Source organism: Aegilops tauschii, chromosome 7 (assembly GCF_002575655.3).
Source record: "Aegilops tauschii subsp. strangulata cultivar AL8/78 chromosome 7, Aet v6.0, whole genome shotgun sequence".
NCBI classification, from domain to species: Eukaryota; Viridiplantae; Streptophyta; class Magnoliopsida; order Poales; family Poaceae; genus Aegilops; species Aegilops tauschii.
The window spans coordinates 466,928,396-466,934,417 of record NC_053041.3 but is presented as its reverse complement, the minus strand read 5'-3'; the positions used below and the strand labels follow the sequence as shown (position 1 = coordinate 466,934,417).

Here is a 6,022-nt window from a genome sequence, read left to right as displayed (position 1 = left end):
AATGGGATGAAGATCATGTAGTCACAGACAGGCAGGGTCCGCGTCTCATTTGTCACTTCAGTTGGTCAAAGTTTTTTTTCCTGCTTTGTCTTTGGCACATCAGCCCCGACAGGCGGGCCCCACCTGTCATTTTCGTGACCAAATTCGAGCGTCAGTGCTCCATGTTACGAATTAGGTGCATTTCCGATAGTTTTTTGTGCCTGCCTTCAATGTGATACTAAGTTGTTACCTTAGCCCCAAGTGTGGTGTTTTGGGTAAATAACTCACAAATAAGGATACATATAGAAATTTTAGGACAGATTATGGAGTGGAGTAAAAAATGCATTGAGAAGGTGCAAACCACCTTCTCTTTCATCTTTAATTACCCCACCCTCAATGAGCTATGTGCATGTAGAAACTGAGAAGACCATGTGTTAAATATTATTGGTCTTAGTTACCGGTGATGAGAGAGAAGCATTTTCTTTTACTTTAAAATGCATTGAGAAAACTGCAATTTATGAACAAATTTTGAATGCCAAACGTACGCTTATTTATGGAAGGAGGGAGTAAACTGCAATTAATCGATACATAATTGTAATTTGGTCACCGTGTCATGTTATTTAGTATTATGGAGAGATGTCACTAGCGAAACTAAGGATTCCGGACCATTCATCCCTATTGCTTTCCACCTCGATCAAAGCACTCTTATTTCTGTTTATAATCTGAACTCGTATTTATTTAATTGCAATAGGCTGGCTGCGCTGCCGACCTGCCGTCGTGAATCGGATTACTGAGACTGCTTGCCGTTTCCTCTGCCTGTAGGCCGGACTTCACTGCTTTCGTGAGCCAGATTATTCGAGACTAAGAGAGAGCGAGCTTGCAGCTTCCTCTGTAGGTGAGAACCAGATTCGTTATTTCACATTTTCTCTACGATTCCGCATCCGGTGCTACTGAATATGGAATCTGGTTAAACGTCAAGTGGCTGGCATCCCGCGTAGCCAGTTTCAAACTGCATCCAAGGTAAGCCTTGATGATCTCCAATTCCGGCTCACGGAGTCACCGGTCGTACATAGACCACTGATACGCTGTTCACGTTAGATCAAATGGACGCAAGTGGATCACTACTCTACACATGACGGACTACTTGCATGAAACACTACTGATCAACTTACTATTCACATGTACTCCGATCAAGCATGGATGCAAGTAGCGGGCGCCCTATAAGTATGCGCCGGATGAATCACATCGATCACAGATTCAAACGTCTCAATCCACCTCACCATCCAAGCCTCCCCCTGCATTACCACCATCTTGCTGCTTCTTGTGGCGCGCGGAGCTCATCATCCGTGGAGTGGCCGTCGTACCTGCTGGTGCCGCGAAAGTACGACCAGCGCGCGCTACAGCTCCCCAGTGAGTTATCCTTGCCTTGTTGTTCAGAGAGCCGGGTCAGTCGTAGGTCCGTTCCTCCATGAGACCGTCGAACGGTCAGACCATGGGTGGTACTACAAAATATATGTCTCCTCTGGCTCTGGGCACTCTCAGTTCCTCGCTTCCCCCGATGCTTGTGCTCTGCTCCCTTGTCCATGCATCATTAGGTGCTACTACGGCACTCCCAAAGGATTCTAGCACCGACTTCCATGCTCTCCGCTGCCTTAAACTCCATCTCAGCAGTACTGCTGGACCCCTAGCTTCGTGGAAGAACGACTCACTGCACTTCTGCGGTTGGTCTGGTGTTACTTGCAGCAAGAGACACGCGTCTCGTGTCGTTGCGCTGGACCTCGAGTCGTTTAATCTCGATGGCCAAATACCTGCTTGCATTGGCAACCTCACTTTCCTCACAAGAATGCACATCCCCAACAATCGACTCAGTGGACAAATTCCACCTGAAATTGGCCAACTAAATCGGTTGCGGTACCTTAACCTCAGCTCAAAATATCTTAGTGGAATGATCCCAAGCACTCTGTCTTCATGCTTTCACCTTCAAATTGTTGATCTTGGAAGCAACTCCCTTGATGGAGTGATCCCCCCAAGCCTGAGCCGATGTTCAGATATGCAGCAGCTCAACTTGGGTCGCAACAAGCTCAGTGGAGGTATCCCACAAGGATTGGGGTCGCTCCGCAACCTCTCGGTTTTACATCTTGCTACAAATAGCCTGACGGGCAACATCCCGACTACACTTGGAAGCAGCTCTTCTCTTCGCTCTGTTGTTCTTGTGAACAATAGCCTCACTGGACATATCCCGCCTCTCCTCGCTAAGTTCATCCCTTCAACTTCTGGACTTAACAAACAATCGCATGAGCGGAGAGATACCTTCTGCATTGCTTAACACTTAACAGCATGTCGCTTCAAAAATTATCACTAGGAATGAACAACTTTGTCGGGTCCATACCAGCTTTGTCGAACATTGGCCCACCCTTGCAATATCTTAAATTGCAATCAAACAATCTTTCTGGGACCATACCTTCTTCTTTAGGGAATTTTTCTTCGCTTCGCTACCTCTTGCTTGGAGATAATAATTTCCAAGGTAGAATACCAATGAGTATAGGCAATATTCTGTACCTGAGAGTACTAGATCTCACTTATAATTCTTTGTCTGGGACAGTCCCTAACACTCTTTACAACATATCATCACTTACATACCTTGGCATGGGTATGAACATACTTGTAGGGGAAATTCCATATAACATCGGATATACCCTTCCAAACATCCAAACTTTGATTATGCAAGGAAACAACTTCACAGGACAAATCCCCATTTCAGTAGCCAACACAACCAATCTTCAGGTGATCAACCTCCGCGACAATTCATTCCATGGTATTGTTCCTTCTTTTGGGACTCTTCCTAGTCTAGTAGATATGAATCTAGGCTGGAACCAACTTCAAGCAGGAGATTGGTCTTTCTTATCCTCATTGACCAATTGCACACAACTGGAGAAGTTGCGCTTGGATGCAAACAACCTTGAGGGTGTCTTGCCCAATTCCATTGCAGGCCTTTCAAAGAGTTTAGAGTTATTGTTATTAAGATCAAATAGAATATCTGGCACTATACCTTTGGAGATACAGTACTTGACAAGCCTCAGACGTCTTTACATGGAACGCAATTTGCTTACTGGAAATCTTCCTGAATCAGTTGGAAATCTTTCCAACTTGTTTGTCTTAAGCTTGTCTCAGAACAAACTTTCTGGATCAATTCCACTTTCTGTCGGTAAACTGAGTCAACTGAGTGAGCTCTATTTACAGGAAAATAATTTTAGTGGCCCTATCCCAGGAGCTTTAGCAGGCTGCAAGAAGTTAGAAAAACTAAACCTCTCTTGTAACAGCTTTGATGGGAGAATACCAAAGGAGTTGTTTTCTCTTCCCTCCCTTTCCCAGGGTTTGGACTTGTCCCACAACCAACTCTCTGGACAGATACCTCCGGAGATTGGCAGCCTGAAAAATCTTGGGCCACTGAATATTTCCCATAATCAACTTTCTGGACAAATACCCCCCACTCTAGGTCAGTGCGTCCATCTGGAGTCCCTCCACATGGAGGGTAACCTCTTTCATGGGAAAATCCCTCACTCCTCCATAAGTTTGGGAGGCATCATTGAGATGGATCTATCTCAAAACAACTTATCAGGTGAAATCCCTGACATCTTTAAGTTCTTTAAGTCTATGAAGCTTCTCAATTTGTCCTTCAACAATCTCGAGGGTTCTGTACCAGCAGATGGAATATTTCAGAATGGAAGAAAGGTTTTTATTCAAGGGAACATGAAGTTATGTACCAGCACGCCATTGCTACGGGTGCCATTTTGCAATGCAGAGGCATCCAAACAAAGGAATAGCTCCAGCATTCTCAAGATAGTAGGATTTACAGTTCTTTCTTTGGTCCTGTTATCATGCTTTGCAACCATTATTTTGAAGAAGAAAAAGAACTTCAAACAAGCAGCTCATCCATCCTGCAAAGAGTTGAAGAAGTTCACATATGCTAATTTAATGAGGGCAACAAATGGTTTCTCATCAGATAACTTGATCGGTTCAGGAAAATATGGGTCTGTGTACAGAGGTAGAATTGAATCTGAAGAACATGAAGTTGCCATCAAAGTTTTCAAACTCAATCAACTCGGAGCACCAAAAAGCTTCATTGCTGAGTGTGAAGCATTGAGAAATACTCGTCACAGGAATCTTATAAGGGTGATTACTGCATGCTCAACCATTGATCCAACAGGACATGATTTCAAAGCTATTGTTCTTGAATATAGTGTTAACGGCGACCTGGGAAGTTGGCTCCATCCAACAGTCCATGAGGATGGTCAGAGAAGGCCATTGAGTTTCGGTACAAGAATAGTAATAGCAGTGGACATAGCTGCTGCTTTGGATTACCTCCATAACCAATGTGTGCCTCCTATTGCACACTGCGATCTGAAGCCTAGCAATGTCCTTTTGGATGATTTCATGGGCGCACGTGTTGGAGATTTTGGGTTGGCTAAGTTCCTGCATAGTTACAATTCTTCGGACATTCATACTTCTACAAGCTTAGTGGGGCCAAGAGGATCAGTTGGATACATTGCCCCAGGTAATATTTTCTAAATAGAAGATGCTTTGTTTTTAATTAAAAAGAATGCAAGTTGTGTTAATTGATTGTTTGAATGACTTATGCATACTGCAGAATATGGATTTGGGAGCAAAATCTCCACTGAGGGCGACGTATTTAGCTCTGGAGTCATCATCTTAGAAATGCTTACAGGAAAGCGTCCAACCGATGAGATGTTTAAAGATGGCCTGACCCTTTACAAATTTGTTGAAAAATCATTTCCTCAAAAGATTGAGGAGATTCTAGACCCTAGAATAGTTCCAGGTTATCGAGGTGAAGGTGAAGATGCAGGCAGTAATTCAGACCGGGAACGAATGGTTGCAATGAGCTGCATCATAAAGCTCATGGAGCTTGGGTTGCTGTGCTCTGCAGACACACCTAAAGATCGGCCAACTATGCAGGACATATACAATGAAGTTATCGCAATCAAAGAATCATTTTCAGCATTGGAGGGCTGAGGAAAAGGAAAATGCATGATTCCTTGAAGAAGAGTAGTTTACATTTCTTGACTAAATTGTCCAAAAGGAAAAGTCTATTGTGAAGCTTTTCCTAGCCTGCTCCTCCCCTGTATCCTGTGATTTTTTTTTTTACATTGTCGCACCTTGCGACACCACTGTAAATCTTACGCACCTTAATATAATGAAGCAGCCCAGCTGCATTCGTCCAAAAAAAAAGTCTATTGTGTATGCAAATTTCAACCAATCTAGCTATATGGAATAATGTTCAGCACTGAAACTTCCCTGTCTTACTCTGTTTTTTCTAACACCTAACAAACTAGTACTCTCTCCGATCCAAAATAAGTGTCGCAGTTTTGAACTAAGGTTGGATTGGAGGGAGTACTAATTTTTTTTCTGTTTCTATGTCTTTCAATTTGCCTGCTATTGCCAGGCATGCATATATTGCTCTATGCTTAAAAGGGTGCATTTGTACTTAACATGAAGATTAAGGTGGTTAAAAGTAGCACGGCAGTAGATAAAGGTAGAAAGTCCATTTCAAATCCCAGAAATACTGAAGCCCGTCATTTACAAAACTGGTTATATAATCTTAACGCCTTTAATATTTGAAAACCAGGTTAAATTGCCCTAAGGTGGTAGGGTTCGGTTGGTTAACCTCCTAATATTCCAAAACCAGGTTGAATCACACCCTAAGGGCTAAGGCCCGTTTGGCATGGCAATGTTGACGAGGTGGATTGAACTCAACGTGGCTTTGATGGCTTTCCAAGTTTGTATTGTACAAAAAACATAACCTCATTTTCACTGACCTGGATGGATGTACCAAGGGGCGGTGGCTGCTCTGAAACCTTTGGTCGAACAGGTGGTGGGCGTTCATGCCGATCCAGGGGCGCCGCTCGCCGTTGGACATGCCGGCAAGCACACCGTTGGTGGAGGGCGCGAGCGCCTCGTCGGCCACTGGTCTTCCTCACGGTCCGCGCCCAACGATCGCACATCTAGAAGCATCCTCAAAATTGGG

The 6,022-nt window shown here is 43.9% G+C and overlaps 1 pseudogene; it reads left to right on the top strand.

Annotated features, from left to right (window-relative positions):
* The first annotated feature begins 244 nt into the window (after nucleotides 1–244).
* Nucleotides 245–5,815, top strand: LOC109748841 (receptor kinase-like protein Xa21; annotated as a pseudogene).
* The last annotated feature ends 207 nt before the right edge of the window (nucleotides 5,816–6,022 follow it).